Source organism: Schistocerca nitens, chromosome 2, assembly GCF_023898315.1.
Source record: "Schistocerca nitens isolate TAMUIC-IGC-003100 chromosome 2, iqSchNite1.1, whole genome shotgun sequence".
NCBI classification, from domain to species: Eukaryota; Metazoa; Arthropoda; class Insecta; order Orthoptera; family Acrididae; genus Schistocerca; species Schistocerca nitens.
Genome location: NC_064615.1, coordinates 6,662,232 through 6,682,965, shown reverse-complemented (window position 1 = coordinate 6,682,965; position 20,734 = coordinate 6,662,232).

The following is a 20,734-nucleotide window of genomic DNA, read 5'->3' as shown; positions in this document are numbered from 1 at the left end:
CTAGTCCCGGCGGAGATTCCAGTCCTCCCTCCGGCCTGGGTGTGTGTCTGTCCTTAGGATAATTTACGTTAAGTAGTGTGTAAGCTTAGGGACTGATCACCTTAGCAGTTAAGTCCCATAAGATTCCACACACATTTCCTCCGCCTTATGACGACTTCAACTCTGCTGCGGACCCTTTCCGTGAGGTGTCTGCATGTCTGTGGAGGAATGGCAGCCCATTCTTCCTCGACAGCCAAAACCAGGGAAACTACTGATGTTGGACGCTGGGGTACTGGACGAACTCTATGTTCTAACCCATCCCAAACGTGTTCTGTAGGACTCAAGTCAGGACTCTGGGCAGTCCAGTCCATTTCACGAATGTCATTCTCCACGAATCATTGCCTCACAGGTCCACTCCGATGCAAATACCCGTTGCCTCCGAACGTTTCCTCTGCTGTGCGAAGTACATATAGCTGTAAAATGTGCTCAGTTCTAACGCATTTAGCGTTTTCTAATAACGGGACGACACCCGGCTCACGAATAACGTCCCTTACTATCATACTACCCCCTCCATACTTCACTGTCCGCACTACAAATGATAGCGGACAACTTCTCCAGACATTCCCCGTACCCGGCCCCTTCGTTCAAATTGCCATCACTCAAAATCACTCATTTTCAGTCATCCGCAGTAGAGTAACGTCGATCTTTTTCTCATTCATCTCTCTTTTGACCGGTTTGATGCGACTCCTGTGCCAACCTCTACAGCTCCGTCTAGTACCACGGAAGTCATTCCATGATGTCTTAACACGCGTCCTATCGTCCTGTCAATTCTTCTTGTCGGTGTTTTCCACATATTCCTTTCCTCTCCGATTCTGTGCAGTAACGCCACGTTCTTTCCTTATCAGTCCACTTAATTTTCAAGATTCATCTGTAACACTACGTCTCAAAGGATTCGGTTCTCTCCAGTTTCGATTTTCCACAGTCCTTGTTTCGCTACCATGCAGTGCTGTGCTCCAAACGTACCTTCTCAGAAATTTCTTCCTCAAATTAAGGCCTACATTTGGCACTACCTTTCATGTCCTCCTTTCTCCGTCCATCGCTGGCTACTTTGCTGCCTATGCAGTAAAATACCTTAGCTTCATCTACTTCGTCACGATCAATCCTGATGTTAAGTTTCTTGCTATTTTCATTTCTGCTGCTTCTCACTATTTCGTCTTTCTTCGATTTACTCTCAATCCATATTCTGCACTCACTAGACTGTTCATTCCATTCAACACATCATATAATTCTTCTTCACTTTCCCTCAGGGCAGCGATGTCATCAGCGAACTCTATCATTGATACCCTTTCATGATCGGCCGCGGTGGCGGAGCGGTTCTAGGCGCTTCAGTCCGGAACCGCGCGACTGCTATGGTCGCAGGTTCGAATCCTGCCTCGGGCATGGATGTGTGTGATGTCCTTAGGTTAGTTAGGTTTAAGTAGTTCTAAGTTCTAGAGGACTGATGACCTCAGATGTTACATCCCGTAGTGCTCAAAGCCATGTGAACCATATCCTTTCCCCTTGAATTTCATCCCAGTCCTGAACATTTCTTTCATTTCCATCACTCCTACTTCGATGCACAGATTAAACATTAGGGGCGAAAGACTACCTCCCTGTCTTATACGCTTTTTAATCCGAGCACTTTGTTCTTCGTCTTCCACTGTTATTATTCCCTGTAGGCTCTTGTAAATATTGTATATTACCCGTCTCACCCTACAGCTTACCCCTATTTTTCTCAGAATTTCGAACATCTTTCAGCGTTTACATTTACTTCGTTCTTGGTAGTCCACTATTATTACTCTCTCTTGGTTATTGTACATGCGGTACATTATCCGTCTATCACAGTAGCTTACCCCTATTTTCTCAGAAATCGGATCATCTAGCATCATTTTATACTGTCGAACGCTTTTTGCAGGTCGGCAGATCCTATGAACGTGTCTCGATTTCTCTTAAGTCTTGCTTGCATTATGAAACGCAACGTCAGAATTGCCTCTCTGGTGCCTTTACCTTTCGTCAAGCCAAACTGATCGTCATCTAACACATCCTCAATTTTCTTTCCCATTTTCCTGTATATTATTCTTGTCATCAACTTGGATCCATGAGCTATTAAGGTGATAGTGTGATAATTCTCGCACTCGTCTTGCCGTCTTCGGAATTGTATGGATGATACTTTTCCGAAAGTCAGGAGGTATGTCGCCGAACTCATACATTCTACACACCAACGTGAATAGTCGTTTTGTTGCCATATCTCCCAATAGCTTTAGAAATCCTGGTGGAATGATACCTATTGCCGGCCGGAGTGGCCGAGCGGTTCTAGGCGCTACAGTCTGGAACCGCGCGACCACTACGGTCGCAGGTTCGAATCCTGCCCCGGGCATGGATGTGTGTGATGTCCTTAGGTTAGTTAGGTTTAATTAGTTCTAAGTTCTAGGCGACTGATGACCTCAGAAGTTAAGTAGCATAGTGGTCAGAGCCATTTGAACCATTTTTGAATCTCTCTTATTTATTAAGTAAAGTGCACGTATAGCAACAAATGCAGCCAATAGTAAGTGAAAAAAATAATGAAACTTCACATGTTAAAAAAAAGTAATTTTGCTATGTTTTTGAACTTACACTGCTATGAGAGTGAATCCTGTATCCTTCCTTCTCATGCTGACAGAGTTTTATGAATTTATTTGTAAAAGTATAGAAGAGGAAATTAAAATGTCCTGTGGTGCCTCTCCTGCTCGACGTCGGCCCGTTTGACGTGTCACCCCCCTTAAAGCTTTTAAAATAAAACATTACCACTGTACATCTTTATTCTTCACGTCTACATATTTATTTCTCAACATAGTCACCCTCGCGACGAACACATTTCTCCCAGCGAGTGACCGGTTTGTTTTATTACCGTCACTGCAGAATGTTTGACTTTCTGTCGGAGCCGCGACCTCATCTCTGCCTCCACCGCTTCCTCACTATTAGAATGAAGTCCTCGAAGGAATTCTTTAATTTTTGGAAACAAAAATACACTCCTGGAAATGGAAAAAAGAACACATTGACACCGGTGTGTCAGACCCACCATACTTGCTCCGGACACTGCGAGAGGGCTGTATAAGCAATGATCACACGCACGGCACAGCAGACACACCAGGAACCGCGGTGTTGGCCGTCGAATGGCGCTAGCTGCGCAGCATTTGTGCACCGCCGCCGTCAGTGTCAGCCAGTTTGCCGTGGCATACGGAGCTCCATCGCAGGCTTTAACTCTGGTAGCATGCCGCGACAGCGTGGACGTGAACCGTATGTGCAGTTGACGGACTTTGAGCGAGGGCGTATAGTGGGCATGCGGGAGGCCGGGTGGACGTACCGCCGAATTGCTCAACACGTGGGGCGTGAGGTCTCCACAGTACATCGATGTTGTCGCCAGTGGTCGGCGGAAGGTGCACGTGCCCGTCGACCTGGGACCGGACCGCAGCGACGCACGGATGCACGCCAAGACCTTAGGATCCTGCGCAGTGCCGTAGGGGACCGCACCGCCACTTCCCAGCAAATTAGGGACACTGTTGCTCCTGGGGTATCGGCGAGGACCATTCGCAACCGTCTCCGTGAAGCTGGGCTACGGTCCCGCACACCGTGAGGCCGTCTTCCGCTCACGCCCCAACATCGTGCAGCCCGCCTCCAGTGGTGTCGCGACAGGCGTGAATGGAGGGACGAATGGAGACGTGTCGTCTTCAGCGATGAGAGTCGCTTCTGCCTTGGTGCCAATGATGGTCGTATGCGTGTTTGGCGCCGTGCAGGTGAGCGCCACAATCAGGACTGCATACGACCGAGGCACACAGGGCCAACACCCGGCATCATGGTGTGGGGAGCGATCTCCTACACTGGCCGTACACCACTGGTGATCGTCGAGGGGACACTGAATAGTGCACGGTACATCCAAACCGTCATCGAACCCATCGTTCTACCATTCCTAGACCGGCAAGGGAACTTGCTGTTGCAACAGGACAATGCACGTCCGCATGTATCCCGTGCCACCCAACGTGCTCTAGAAGGTGTAAGTCAACTACCCTGGCCAGCAAGATCTCCGGATCTGTCCCCCATTGAGCATGTTTGGGACTGGATGAAGCGTCGTCTCACGCGGTCTGCACGTCCAGCACGAACGCTGGTCCAACTGAGGCGCCAGGTGGAAATGGCATGGCAAGCCGTTCCACAGGACTACATCCAGCATCTCTACGATCGTCTCCATGGGAGAATAGCAGCCTGCATTGCTGCGAAAGGTGGATATACACTGAACTAGTGCCGACATTGTGCATGCTCTGTTGCCTGTGTCTATGTGCCTGTGGTTCTGTCAGTGTGATCATGTGATGTATCTGACCCCAGGAATGTGTCAATAAAGTTTCCCCTTCCCGGGACAATGAATTCACGGTGTTCTTATTTCAATTTCCAGGAGTGTAGAATGAGGCCAAGTAGGGACTGTATGGAGAACGGTCGATGACAGTGAGCCCAAGGCGTCCCACAGCTGTAGATGTCGCAGCGCTAGTCTGTGTCCAGCACTGTCCTGCTGAAGGAGAGGGTGCTCCGTGTGTGGACGAACTCTCCGAACTGAAACACGATTACAGCACGCCGTATCTCAGGATCCGATATAGTTACGATATGTCACACGCAATAGTCCGGAGTCCTCTAGTGGCGAAAGGCTCAACATATGTTGACTGTTGACGTGAGGGAGGAAGATGTTGAATATTAATAACGTTTGTTTTATTTAAAGTGCTGCAACAGTTTCCATATAAAAAAAATCGGAGACATCAAATTTGAGCACCCTCTTGTAATACAGACAGCCGTTGTATGGCGTCCATTCAGGACTGAGCTGTGCTTAATTGCGTCAGGCCAGGGGACGAATTGAATGTTATGCAAGCTGTTGGGAAAACTAGTTCTACGACGCTCAGCGCCTATCATTTTAGTGATGGATCGTTTATTTCACACAGTGAATTTATATGAAATGGTGCTCATTTATTTTCAGAACCTTTGCGTAATACGCAATTCTTAAATAGCTTGTGAAGCTAAGGGAAACATTTACTCTTTAGAAATTCTACTTCGTGCATTTGTTTGGTTAGTGGCACGTGTAGCGACTGAACAGTTTATTGCAAATATATATTAAATTTTGGGTCCCGGTTATGAAATTTGTAATCATAACAAAATTTTCCTACAGGGTTTTAATTAGGCCCGGTATTCCTTTGGTTCATCTCAGCAAAAATATAAAACAAATCTAAAAACTTTGAAATAAATTCAATCCTCCTTTGTATGAAGGATAGATGCCTCAGGTTTCGTTGCTTAAGGCCCGACAGAAACGGCCAGTAAAGATTTTTGAGACTGCCAGCAAACTACAGAGCAGAGAGAGGCTCTTCTTTAGCTGGGAGAGCGCAGGAAGTTTGAGCGACCAATGAAAAGTTCAGCCAATGGCTGAATAACACATTCTTTCTAACCACTCCCGCAAAGTTTACTTCCCATGTCTTCTTTACCGTCTTATCAACGTACAGTGTTCGTCATATCTCTCCTCCACCTTAACGGTCTGATCTGAACGATGTGGCGAAACACCCATTCCCATCAGAGCAAAATCCTATTTGTTCCTCTCCAACGTTCAACCACTTTCTTGAACTCCTTCTCGGTAGCGGGAATCGAAAACTGAGCAACATCTACAATTGCAGAAGACAGTAAATGTCATATGTACTAAAGCAAAAAGAATAATTAACATTGTCCCTATACGCACTCCTTATCCCTGCACATCCTCCTTTCCGACCAGATCTTCCTCATTTCTCAGTACTCTTAGCTAGTGAAGTCTCCTTAAATTTCCTTTCCCCAAAAACAGTTATTTCAGAAAACATCTATTTCGTAGACCGATAAATTCTTTTCATATCTACTGCTATCATTACTGTTACTATTATCATTATGAATGTCAGTATTAACGTTATTAGTCCACAGTCATTATTATTTACTCACGTTGTCACTATAGACACTCAAATCATTTTAATACTATTTTCCATACTAAGCTGGTACTAAAGTATGTGATGAAAAGTATCCGGACATCTGGCTGAAAATGATTTACAAGTTCGTGGCGCCCTCCATCGGTAATGCTGGAATTCAGTATGGTGTTGGCCCACCCTTAGCCTTGATGACACCTTCCACTCTCGCAAGCATACGTTCAATTAGGTGCTGGAAGGCTCCTTGGGAAATGGTGTGCTGCACTGAACAGAGGTATCGATGTCGGCCGGTGTGGCCTGGCACGAAGATGGACTTCCAAAACATCCCAAAGGTGTTCTATAGGACAGGGCAGTCTATTACAGGGGTGTTACTGTCATGTAACCACTCCGCCACAGGCCGTGCATTATGAACAGGTGTTCGGTAGTTTAGAAAGGTGAATCGCCATCCCCCAATTGCTCTTCAACAATGGGTCGCAAGAAGGCACTTAAAACATCAATGTAGGCCTGTGATGTGATAGTGCCACGCAAAAGAACAAGGGGTGCAAGCCCCCTCCATGAAAAACACGACCACACCGTAACACCTCCGAATTTTACTGTTGGCACTACACACGCTGGCAGATGACGTCCACCAGGCATTCGCCATACTCACACCCCGCCATCGGATCGCCACACTGTGTACCGTGATTAGCCACTCGACACAACGTTTTTTCACTGTTCAGTCGTCGAATGTTTGCGCTCCTTGCACCAAACGAGGCGTCGTTTGGCATTTACCGGCGTGATGTGTGGCTTATGAACAGCCGCTCGACCATGAAATCCAAGTTTTCTCACCTCCCGCCTAACTGTCATAGTACTTGCAGTGGATCCTGATGCAGCTTGGAATCCCTGTATGATGGTCTGGATAAATTACACCTATTACACATTACTACCCTCTTCAACTGTCGGCGGTCTCTGTCTGTCAACAGACGAGGCCAGCCTGCGCTGTGCGTGTTCCTTCACGTTTCCACTTCACTATCACATCGGAAAGAATGGACGTAGGGATGTTTAGAAGTGTGGAAATCTCGTGTACAAAAGTGTGAGACAAGTAACACCCAATCACCTGACCACGTTCGAAGTCCGTGAGTTCCGCGGAGCGCCCGATTATGCTCTCTCACGATGTCTAATGCTACTGAGGTCGCTGATACGGAGTACGTGGAAGTAGGTGGCAGCAGAATGCACCTGAAATGAAAAAGTATGTTTTTGGGGATGTCTGGATACTTTTGACCACATAGTGGGCATATGTTGTGTTGGCGAGTGACCGTTACAGAGAAGCACTGGTTGCTCGCGGCGCTGTGTTGTGATTTGAGGAGTGTGCCGGCGGCGGGCTGGTGGTGATGGCCTTCAATACACTAGGGAGAGTATATATTGTACTACCTGATGCTGGATGGCTATGTATGGTACGTGGATCCTTGTCGTTGCTGCTGACGGTGGGCATCTGCTATTTCTTTGAAGTTGTGTTTTGTGATCAATCTGGTTGTAATTTGTATTATCAGCAGGAAAGAGTGATTTGTATACTGTTAACCCCGCCGTGGCGGGAATAAGGAATTGACTCTTGGTTCCGGTGTAGGCTGAGTAGTGGTGTGAAGAGCGTAAAACACTGCTCAGTGACGGCAGCACCAAGTGTGGGTAGTGTGAAGGCTGCATGGGCCATTGTAGGATAGTGCGCAAGCAGTGTTTAGTGTTAAGTCAGTGTGCTTGTAATGATACATGAGTATCTTATGATTTATTCTGTGGTCTCCGTTTGAAGGGGTCGTGACTTCGGGGTCTTGCATTGTGGGTTTTTATGCTCTTGGTTCGGCTGCCCGTTCACTTCTCCAGACTATGCTTGTTATTGGAATCTGCCGGTAAGAGTAAAGAGTTATGGACGGAATAATTTTCTATGCTATTTGTTTGAGGTCTTGCATGTCTTAAGAGTATTAAATCTAAAAGGGAGACATAACTCTGAAATAAGAGGGTTTGTGTTGTGTCCTTTGGTTTGGTTGTCTGTCCTTTGTCTCTTTTTTCTTATGTTACAGTGTACTACGAGGGGAGGGCACGATTAGTTCCGGATTGACCAATAAAGGGGGCGGTGCCTTGATTGAAATAAGTTCGGGCGCCGTTGGCTCGGGCAGCTACGGTTTGGTGACGCTCGGCGCTACTTGGCTGCATCCTGTCAGAGTCGCTGCTCGCCCCAGTAGTTGGCTGACGTTGAGTATTCTCTCTCCCGTAATTATCTGGAAATTTCTCTCGTTAATGTGTTCGGGCAGTGCCAAGGTGCGTCCCCTGTTCCTGGTAGTTACGGTTGGTCTTCGATTGCAGTGTTCCCTCTGTTGCGTGGAGCGTAAACTGATAACTGTCTTTCCTGCCTAAATATTGTCGTTATACTTGAAAGGGAGTTCACGAGTGAGCTCAGTGGAACAAGTCGCTATATAATTGGTTGAATTTCGTTGTTCTACGATCCGTTTATTGGCCTAAGGTTCCCGCTGGGGAATTTGCTCTTTTATGTAAAATTTGTTATTTATTATTCCGTACTGTTGCTTGTTTTACCAATGGGGATTTAGTCCCAGTAAACTCCAGTTAAATTTGTGGGCAATTATGCTTGTCATCTATATTTATCTGGGGCTATTTGTTATTTACTTAACGGGAAGGATCTTTACCTAGCTTGTTCCATTCCATATACTGTTGTAAAGACTGTACAAGGTTTTTAGTTATATTTGTTATTGGTAGCTATTCGAAGCCCGGTTTTGTAAAATATTTTGTAATACTGTTTTTGGGGATATGTGTAATAAATGTGTTGTGTCTTTTGGTTTGGTTCTCTGTACTTGTGTTTTCTTGCGATTGCCCTCTGCTATTGGTTTGAGTACTGTAAATTGCACTTCGCACATGGTTTCAACGTTCATAGAAACTCTTTCTTCAGAAGGAATTAATGACAACCTAAACAGGGTAACAGTTGATGGTAACGCGTTATGGATACAAAAATTATCCGTAACGAGTTAGTATATACATATAGCTTAACATGTACCCACTTTTTTCCTGTTTAGGTTGTCACTAATATCCTTCTGAAACAAGCGTTTTCATAAACGTTGAAACCATTTTGTAACTGATTGGCTGTTATTATTTCTTCGCGATTATTTCATCGTCCGATCGCTGTTCCAGCTATGTACAAAATAATAAAAAGAACTTCTGTTGTCTTGTTTCACTTCAGTGTAGGGCTACTGCAGACAAATTCCTCGAGAAAGTGCTATCTATCACATAAATTTACATTCGGTATTAACCAGTTTCTCCTTAGGCTTGCCCAAAATAGCTTAGATTAACTACGACTTTTAATTTTGCTCTTGGTAATCTAGTTCCCTCACTATCGCCTGATTTAATTCGACTACATTCAATTGCCGTAAAATTACCCTTGCTGATAACCATTTTATAACCTCTTTCAGAGTCACCCTTCGTTCCTGTGAAATGAATGCGTGGTGTGTGTTCTTTGGGAAACATAACTGATTCTCCTAGATATGCAATGGCTCCGCATTTTTCGGTGCGGATGCACGAGTGCGTCAGACCTGCAGCGGGAATCTCAGAGTTCGGAGCATGGAGGAAACGGATAGAGACAGTGGACAGTTGGCGCTCGTTAGGAATGTGGGTAGAAGTGTGGGTAGGCCTCCGGTGAGGCGTGCCGTCACAGTCCCCGCAGTTGCGATAACACTGTGTCACGGATGGCGCAGTGGTTAACGCACGTCCCCAGAAAGCAGGAGATGCCGGTCCGGTGTACCTTTTCAGTCGTCGCCGCTGATTCCAAGCAATATCCCGACAAGCTGACATCAGTAATCTCTTTCCTTTCCTTTTTCCTCCCCTCCACCTTCAATTTACGTTTAAACCATTCATTCCGTTTAAAGTCGGCTTTCAGCCGTGGCACATCTCCGGCGGTACTTCGAAAGAAGACCGCCCTTCGATTGTGCCATTCCAGCACTAATCGAAGCGCTAGGTTTTCAGGTGCCAGCCAGCCGAGCAGCAGCGGTCCAGCCGAGCAGCAGCAGCAGCAGCAGCGGTCCCGGCCAGCAGCAGCGGTCCCGGCCAGCAGCAGCCAGCAGCAGCGGTCCAGCCAGCCAGCCCTCCAGGAGCAGCAGCAGCAGCAGCTGCGGCATTCCTGACAGCTGTCGTCAGCGTCAGCGCCAGCGCCAGTAGCGTGGGACTCTGGTCTTCGTCCGTCTTCGTCTTCATCTGTCTTCGTCTTCATCTGTCTTCGTCTTCGCCTGTCCCCAGTTTTTTTTTTTTTCCTTTCCTTTTCGTCCAGTGCATTTTTGTTTATCCCTGTTGTCATGTCAGCCCCCACCAACCCTACCACCACTACCACCACAGCCATAGTTTATACTTCCCCCTCTGCCGCCACCACCACCATTACATCGTGTGCCCCGTCACACCCCCCTCTTTCCATCCCTCCTCACTCTCCCTTCGCCCTCGCTCTTTGTCGCCCCCTCCCCAGCTTTTTCCTCCCGCTCCTCTCCCTCTGATCCTTTCCCCCCACTCCCCCAGCCTGTCACTGCAGCTCCAGCTAGGGTGGTGGCCGTGGGGCCACTGCCCAAGCCCAACTCTCCCCATCGCCTTCGCCATCACCGCCCCCACCGTCGCCGTCGCCGTCGCCTTCATCGTCACCATCTCCGGCGCCGACTGCTGCGTCCACGCCGGGACCTGCCCCTTCCCGCCACCTCCCTATAGCTCCCGTCCTTCACATCACCACCCACCCTTCTGCCGCCATTAAACGCCCTAGTCGCACCTCCGCTTCCTCCGCTCCCAAAAAGGCACCACCCCGTCCTCCTTCCCCCCCCCCCCAGGATGCCATGAATGTCTCCCCGCCTGGCCCTGCTCCCTCCGCCTCCTCCTCCTCCTCCTCCCCCTCCCCCCCTCTTTATACAAATACCTCCTCTCCCGTCCCAATCCTTCCCTTCTTGAGGCCCGGAATCTCTCCCTCCTCCTCTGCCAACACTTCCATGGTGCCCCCATCTCTCTCCTCACTCCCAGACAGGATTCCATTCTCATCTCCTCTCCCAGCCCCACCCTCCATACTGACATCCTCTTCCGCCTCCCCATCACCCATTTTGGCCCCAACGCCTCCCTCACCTCTGCTCCTTCTCCATCTCCTACCGGCCAACCCCAACCCCCACGTCACCTGCCGACCCTCACTGCCTTGATCACTCGGCTCAGTCTGCCGATCACAGAGGAGCAGGAGTTGGCGGAGCTCAAGGCGCATCCCCCACTGGAGTTGTGGCCTGTCCGCTGCATTTTCAACTCGGCCGGCCCCACCCACCTTATGCGGGTTTTCTCTGAGGATGCCTCCTCCATAGACCATCTCCAGAAGGAGGGTGCCCTCCTCTTCAACCAGCGCTATAAGGTCGACCCCCCTCGTTCCCCTCCTCAATCCCTGCGCTGCCAGAGGTGTCTGCGGTATAACGCACACCCAACAGCCGAGTGCCATGAGGCCCCCACCTCCCCGCATTGTAGGCAAGCGCACTTCCTCCGGCAGTGCCCTAACCTTCAATCCCCTCCCTCCTGTAATACCTGCAATCTCCCCCATCCCACCTACTCCCAAAAGTGTAAAGCCCGACCCCCTCCGGCCACTCCTGAGCTCACCGTCCCTGTCCGTCCTCTGGAAGCCCCCACCCCTCCTGGCAATTCCCTTCTTCCCCCTGCCCCCCCGCTGAGGACATCATCAGGTTCCTCACCATTGTCCTACAAAACGTCCTCCCTTTCCAGCGCCCTCACACCCTCCAACAGGTCTCCCTCGCCGCCCGTTCCATTTTCCACTTAAAAATGTATGCCACCGACTCCAACAACCAGGCCCATTTCACCTTCTCCCATCTTGACACACTTGTCTAAATCCCTGTCATGGCGCGACAGCACCATATCCTTTTCAACAACATCCGCTCCCTTCCCGCCAACAAGAACCTCTTCCTGCACACCCTTGCCACCCACCGCGTGGATGCCTTCCTCCTCAATGAAACTTTCCTCCAACCCCACCACACCGTCCACACGTCGCCCTACCTCCTTCACCGCTCCGATAATCCCCTCCCGATTGCACATGGCGGAGTTGCCATTGGTCACCACCGCCAGATCCCAGTTCGGCTCCAGCCTCTCCTTCCCGACCCCACCGAACACCTGATCCTTAACCTCTTCTTCCCCGGCATTACCGTCACCTGCGCCACCATCTATGTCCGCCCTAACGTCCCTATTCCCTTCGACTTCGTTCCCACATTGACCGTATCTTCTCCTTCTACGTGATGGCAGCCAACCTCAACGTCCATAGTCGTTCCGCCGCCCAGTTACGGCGGTGGCATCGGTTCCTCTCCTCCCTTCATGGCGACCTCATCCCTATCCCCCAGCACACCCATCCCAAATCCAACTCCACTCCCGATGTTATCCTTTCCTCCCCTAACCTCCTTGGCCACATAACGGTGGATGTCCTGGAGCCTATTGGTAGCGACCATCTCCCTGTCCTCACCGTTTCAGACGGTCGTCGCCCCCTCACCGACCCTCGTAATGACCCTCCCCCAAAGTATGTCCATGACTATTCCCATGCCAGCTGGAATGCCTACCGGGATACCCTCTCCACCCAGGTCGATAGCCACCCTTTCACCTACTACCACCCTGATGATGTAACCCATGCCGCCTCCTTTCTCCAGCAGACCTTGTCTGAGGCCGTGGAGGCCCACGTCCCTACTGTCGCCATCCACCCCCACCGTCCTACCTTACCCCCACAGGCCGTCCTCCTCCTCCGTGAATCCTGCTGTCTATACCGTGCCTTCCTCCCCACGCGTGACCCGGACACACTACGACGCCACCGGCAACTCCAGCAACAAATTCGAAATTTGCTTGCAGCTAAGAAACGCCGGGACTGGCGACAGACATGCACCCATTTAAATGCTACCCTACCTATAAACTCGCCCAAGTTCTGGTCAGCCTTCTGTCGCCTTACCGGAACTAAACCCTTCCCCTACTATCCTCTTCTTCATGATGATCACCCCTTCCCTGACTCCCTTAGTAAGGCCAATCACTTTGCCTCCTACCTCTTTGATGTGTTTTCCATCCCCGATGATCCCCAGTTGAATTACTCCCTCTTCCCGGATGTCCGCGATTGAACTGACACCTCTGTCCCTCCCCTCGCTCCTGGTTTCCAGTACTTGGACAACATTGCACACATGGAACTCAATGCCCCTATCACTACACAGGCTCTCATTGCTACACTCCGCACGAAACGCAACACCACTCCTGGTCACGATCGTGTCACCTACCGTCCCCTTCGTGAAGCTCCTGTCTCTTTCCTCTCCACCCTGGTCAGGCTCTACAATGTAGTCCTGTCCACCGGTTACTACCCCGACCTGTGGAAAACCTCCTGTATCCTGATGTTCCTTAAACCTGATAAACCGCCATCCGCCATCTCCTCCTACCGTCCCATCAGCCTTACCTCAGTCTTCAGCAAGGTCCTGGAATCTATCCTCACCTGCCGCATTCACCAGCATCTCCGCCAGCACCGCCTCCTTCTCGTTACCCAGTGTGGCTATCGGCCGTCCTTCTCTTCCGACGACCTTCTTCTTCACCTCACTCATCTCCTTTCTGAACAGCTTAATTCCCGTCGCTCCGCAATCTTCCTCTCCCTGGACCTCGAACGTGCTTATGACCGCTTATGGCATTCCGGTCTCCTCTTCAAGCTCCAAACCTTCGCCCTTCCCATTAATTACGTCCGTCTGATCAGCTCCTTTCTCTCCCACCGTCCTTCCTATGTCACCATCCATAACACAGATTCCTACACCTTTTTTCCCTCCGCCGGTGTGCCCCAAGGCTCCATCCTCTCCCCCCTTCTGTACCTTTTGTATACGGCGGACATGCCGCTGCCGTCACCCCCCATTCACCTTCTACAGTTTGCGGATGACACCGCCTTCCATGCCCTTGCCCCCACCCTGCAGCGCTCCCAACACCTTCTCCAATCCCATCTTGACCGGTTCACCGCTTGGTGCAACCAGTGGTTGCTCAAGGTCAATCTCTCCAAAACCCAGGCGATCATTGTAGGCAAAACCACCCCTTCCTTCCGCCTTCTTGATTTCTATCTCACCATCTATGGCCGTCCTATCGCCCTCACCCCCACCCTTAAGTACCTTGGCGTCACCCTCGACCGTCGACTCTCCTGGACCCCCCCATCTCCGGACAATCCAAGCCAAGGCACGCTCCCGACTCCGTCTCTTCAAGCTCCTTTCCACCATACTCCACACCTATAAATCCCTCATCCACCCTATCCTTCGTTATGCCCATCTGGCCTGGATCTCCGCCCCCCCCTACCTTTTATAAATCTCTTCAAATCCTTGAATGCCATGCTCTCAGCCTTGCATATCGCATCTGTCTCCCCTCCCCCACGCGGATCCTGTACGATCTCATTCCGCTCCCCGACCTCCTCCTTTTCCTTTAAAGGATACGGATCCTGTACACCTCCCGCAAACTCGATCCTCCTCACCCGCTTGTCTCGCCCATCCTCTCCCGCCCCCGCCCGCTGCCGCACCTGTATTCCCACGTCCCACCCGGTCTCCATCTCTCCACCCTCCTTACCCTCTCCCAAGGTGGCTTCCGCCAGCTCCCCCTCCCTGATGATGTCCTCCTCCCCTCCATATACCCCTCCTACCAACTTTGATCCTCCCTCCCTCTTCCTGTGTCTGTTCCTGTGGGCACCCTCCCTCCTTCCTTCCTTTCATCTCACTCCTCCCCTGGGCCTCCCCTCCCCTGTCCCTCTACTCCTCCTCCAATCTCCTAAGCCATTGGGATCTTTGTTATCCCCACTCCACCCTCTCCAGCCCCCCTCACCCTTCTTCCCCTCTTGGCAGGTCCCCGGACTCGCACACGCTAAGTGGAGTTTCGCGCGCCGGAGATCATCGCCGTCAGTGTCTCGTGTGTGTGACGTCGTTATGTGTTTTTAGTGTCCGCCGTCACGCTTCTACGTTCACTTGTGCCATCGGCTTCATCAGTGTTATGTGCGCCGTGTCAACGTGTTTTCAGTGTCGTTATCGTCGAGTGTGAACGGCTCCGTGTTTTTTGTCTATCTGTGACCACTATTTTTTTTTTTTTTTTTTTTTGCCCGTCACTATGTTCATTCTGATTCTCCATTCTGTGTTCTGTTATTGTCAACACTATGGCTGAAGAGCGGCGTAGCATGCCGCTTACAGCCTACCTGATTGTTCAGGTACTAAAATAACAATAAAGGAAAAAAAATCCTGGCACAGTGTGAACGGGGTGGGCGCGCCGGGCAGCGCTCTGTAGGCGCTGTTGTTTACCCGCTGGCGCGCGGTCGCGCGTCGTTCATTGACTCTTAGCCCCGGTACCGACCCGTCATTGAAGTTATCATACCGAAACCCTACAACCAAACTAACGTTTAACGCATCGAACACAGTACTGAAGGGCCATGAAATAGAACGATTGCTTCGAGACGTGATTCAAATAGAACTCTCTATTTGCTTCTGTCTCGGGTTCTTCGGCCGACGTTCGTCTGATGGTTTTACTGACGTTTCCCCAGCACGAGAGGCTGCCACTGTCAGCGCTTCACCCGCCACTGCCGGTGGTGAACTGCAGCCGAGCTCGCGGCCGCAGACTATATGTACCTGGCGCGCCAACGTCCGACGGCTTCTCTGAGGTCATTTCCTCTTGCTACATGCGACGGTCGTTCGCTGCAGTACGGGAAGCCAGTATCCGTTTACCTTAAGGCTTTCCTCTTTCTTGTTGAAGCTGTTCCCGTCTTTGTGTATTTGTACAGCTTCTCTAAACAAGCGGGTGTGACAGCGCTTCTCTATAGCCAGAAGTTCCGTGTCGGCGAATTCTATTACGTGGTCCCACTCACTCAGCGCGTGTTCTGCCACGGTCGATTTCTCCACCTGCCCCAACCTGCAATGTCGCTTATGTTCTTTGATCCTGGTGTGGGTACTCCACAAATTATATTAGAAGTGTAACATAGCCAAACACTCGACGAAGTAAGAAATGAGGAAAAGAAATGTCGGGTACCGCCTTTCTGCCATACATTCCCAGAATGACGGACAGAATCGGCCGTATATTGCACAAAAACGGCGTAAAGACAGTTTTCAAACCGACAACGAAGATCAAAGAATATCTTAGATCGGAAAAGGATAAAAGGGACCCACTTGCAATGTTGGGAATATACCGATTACCTTGCATATGCGGAAAAGTTTATATCAGAATGACTGGGCGATCAATCAACGCCACGGCTTGGGCCCGAAGAGCACCGAACAAATTACCAGGGTCGGCCGCGGTTTACTCCAGGAATTACAGTACGTTTTGTGGCCTTATGGGCGATGAGTGGCTACAGATGTTTCGAGAACCTGATTCGTTCCTGATTTCACTGTCAACACGGAATTCAGAGACGGTATCCTGATCCCAGTACCGAAACCGACTGAAGGTTGTAGGTGGCAAGACTTTCGCCCGCACACACCTCCAAAACGACTACAAGATCTTCGCCCGCATCCTCCACACACGTCTCCACACCGCTATCGGAAAATCAATCCCTACCTGTCATACATGTTCAGGTGTTTAGGTGGTATCACAAACATTTGTACGCCGTTAAGAGCTTCCCATGACGTAATACCATTGATGGCGGCCTGCTATATATGGGGAGCCCTTGTCGCCGTCGATTTAGACCACGCATTCTCGGCGTCGACCACGCATTCCCACGGGCTGTTTTGGAATGCATGAGCCTATCTCCGGACTCTGCAAACGTGGTCCTTCGATTGATCCATGGGGCGTGTCCCCTTATGATAGCGCACGGTTACCAGGCTGGTCACATTCTTTCAGTGCGACAAGAACGCCCCTTGTCGGACATACCGGGTGATCAAAAAGTCAGTATAAATTTCAAAACTGAATAAATCACGGAATAATGTAGATAGAGAGGCATAAATTGACGCACATGCTTGGAATGACATGGGGTTTTATTAGAACCAAAAAAATACAAACGTTCAAAAAATGTCCGGCAGATGGCGATTCATCTGAACAGAATAGCAATAATTAGCATAACAAAGTAAGACAAAGCAAAGATGATGTTCTTTACAGGAAATGCTCAATATGTCCACCATCATTTCTCAACAATAGCTGTAGTCGAGGAATAATGCTGTGAACAGCACTGTAAAGCATGTCCGGAGTTATGGGGTGACACTGGCGTCGGATGTTGTCTTTCAGCATCCCTAGAGATGTCGGTCGATCACGATACACTTGCGACTTCAGGTAACTCCAGAGCCAATAATCGCACGGACTGAGATCTGGGGACCTTGGAGGCGAAGCATGACGAAAGTGGCGGCTGAGCACACGATCATCACCAAACGACGTGCGCAAGAGATCTTTCACGGGTCTAGCAGTGTGGGTTGGAGCGCCATCCTGCATAAAACCCCATGTCATTCAAAGCATGTGTGTCAATTTTTACCTCTCTATCTACATTATTCCGTGATTTATTCAGTTTTCAAATTTATAGTGACTTTTTGATCACCCGGTATTACTTCCAGCAGCATTCGAACCAGTTTTGCATGGCCTTTGCATGGCGGCGATGAGCAAGCATCTGCATACAGGACGTGACCTTTGCGTAGTATTCCCAGATGACGAGGTGTTCCTGGCTATGAAACACACACAGCGTTCCAGTGACTACGACAGTACGGGGCGATCCGTGGAAGCGTCGTCGATATGAAGAAGACAAAATACTTGGATGTCGGAGGGGGGCTTCCCCAAACAACTGCGGTGCCATTTGACATGGTGTCTGTTCTCAAATGTTTGGGTGTTGCGGGCTTTCAAAAATAACTACGCACCCTCCGACTCAGGGTTGCAATATTAAAAGTTTTGGCTCGTTTCGTTGCCTAGGGGCTGGGATACGTAGTTGCCACATAACAGGCCAAATAATGCTGAGTCTACAGTATACGATAAGAATACACACATGAATCGAATGGTCAAAGTTTTCTATCACTCGGCAATTGTGAATTTTGAACATAACATAGACGTTTACAAATGAAAGACTGCGGTTAAATAAAATCTGCAGGTACTATCTTAACGACTCTAAATGATGAGTACGATAGCAGAAGTACTTTTGAGAATGTAGTATATTTCTGCAAAACACTTATTGGTGTCGATGGTCCAGCAATTAAATAAAATATAAGCTGAATTACAGAAAACCAATAGATTCCTACTGCACGTAATTAGTTATGGACGACAACATAGCTCGCGAGATATTCACTTCTAAACGCACACTACGTCTTCACTGTAGAAACCTGGGAAATCTCACAAGTTCACAAGTGGGCACTACGAAATATGTCTCTGCCTCGCGACCACGAGCAAGCAGCTCCACACACTCCAAGTCCCTCCCGCGACTCCGTCGCGCCGTAGCGTCCCGGACTCCAGTGTCCTGTGCCGCACCGTCCAGAACTTCCCGAACTCTCCCGTGTCCTCTCCGGAAACGATGCTCCCATCCAGTCTCTCCATTCACGAGCGCTGTGATTGGCTAGAGCGTTCACGTCATGTCTTCATGCCAATGCACAGTCACAAACATAATGAAACGTATTCGAAATACTGGATTTACACTTAAATACTTGAAATTAAATAAAAATTCTTACGACTGGGCCATAAACACGCTCTAACACACGTTATTAAATATATAAACAATCAAATAGACATAGATCAAAAGAAAAGAAGCGCAAGGTAGGCCAGGAGCCTAATGCTTCTGTGCTTTTTAAAAGGCAGTAAACATTTAATCAATTTCTTCACGAATAGTATATATCGGATATAAACAAAGATATAGACGAATAAATATATTTACAAGCATACTGCTGCCGTTTGCTCGTGTCACTGTGGAGTGCATATGGCCTGACGCGATCTATGGTAATCGGCCACTTTGACCTCCAATAACTCATGTATTATTCAAGTTACATGCCTGTAATTCATACCAATTCAGGTTTACACTAGTAGATTTCTAAAGATACGTCGATCGACGAAATCGGATGAAGCGTTTACATTTTGGAAATTCGTTGCTGGGTGTTACTCGCATAATTTACAGTCAGGTACTAAACTTGAAACTAATAAAGATATTAAAAATCTGATTACACTATCAGAATCTTCGTTCAAATAATGGTAATGTATATGTTTCTTTTTGAGGTATCGTGATTCCTCTGGCTACTGCTAATATCTATACGAACTGTGAAATGTCTGCCATCATGGTTTCACAAAGTCCGCCATCTTTAGCACTCGCGGCATAGACATCTCCTTCAGCAACACAGAGCACCGCTTCGTCACAGCGGAATTCCCAGCCACGCGACTGGACCGGCCGTTGTGCGGCATCACTCGGTTGCTGAGCTGACGTTTAGCACCACGTGGTCGCTGCCGGGCCGCGGCTTTGACGAATCTCCTGTGCAGCCGTCCCAACTCCGAACATATAATATTTCCAGGGCGCCCGTTCACTCAGTGTGTGCTGTTCTCTAGCAACGTTTCACAATGTATATAAATGACCTAGTAGATAGTGTCGGAAGTTCCATGCGGCTTTTAGGGGATGATGCTGTAGTATACAGAGAAGTTGGAGCATTAGAAAATTGTAGCGAAATGCAGCAAGATCTGCAGAGGGTAGACACTTGGTTCAGCGAGTGGCCACTGACCCTTAACATAGACAAATGTAATCTATTGCGAATACATAGAAAGAAGGATCCTTTATTGTATGATTATATGATAGCGGAACAAACACTGGTAGCAATTACTTGTGTAAAATATCTGGGAGTATGCGTGCGGAACGATTTGAAGTGGAATGATCATATAAAATTAATTGTTGGTAAGGTGGGTGCCAGGTTGAGATTCATTGGGAGAGTCCTTAGAAAATGTAGTCCATCAACAAAGGAGGTGGCTTACAAAACACTCGTTCGACCTATACTTGAGTATTGCTCATCAGTGTGGGATCCGTACCAGATCGGGTTGACGGAGGAGATAGAGAAGATCCAAAGAAGAGCGGCGCGTTTTGTCACAGGGTTATTTGGTAAGCGTGATAGCGTTACGGAGATGTTTAGCAAACTCAAGTGGCAGACTCTGCAAGAGAGGCGCTATGCATCGCGGTGTAGCTTGCTCGCCAGGTTTCGTGAGGGTGCGTTTCTGGATGAGGTATCGAATATATTGCTTCCCCCTACTTATACCTCCCGAGGAGATCACGAATGTAAAATTAGAGAGATTAGAGCGCGCACGGAGGCTTTCAGACAGTCGTTCTTCCCGCGAACCATACGCGACTGGAACAGGAAAGGGAGGTAATGACAGTGGCGTGCGGTTAAAGGCGCTGCAGTCCGGAACCGTGCGACTGCTACGGTCGCAGGTTCGAATCCTGCCTCGGGCATGGATGTTTGTGATGTCCTTAGGTTAGTTAGGTTTAACTAGTTCTAAGTTCTAGGGGACTAATGACCTCTGCTGTTGAGTCCCATAGTGCTCAGAGCCATTTGAACCATTTTTTTTGACAGTGGCACGTAAAGTGCCCTCCGCCACACACCGTTGGGTGGCTTGCGGAGTATAAATGTAGATGTAGATATTCGTCGCACATCAGCCACATGCTCCCATACAAAGCCACAAATTGGGTCGAATGGACGTCCTCCTGCGAACACTTTATGCCAACTCCTATCTTGCTTCGAAACTGGACAATTTTGCGCACGTCCTCCCCTTCACGCTTACGACGGCCGACAGATTTCGAGCAGCTTACGGACACTTCGTAAGCGTCG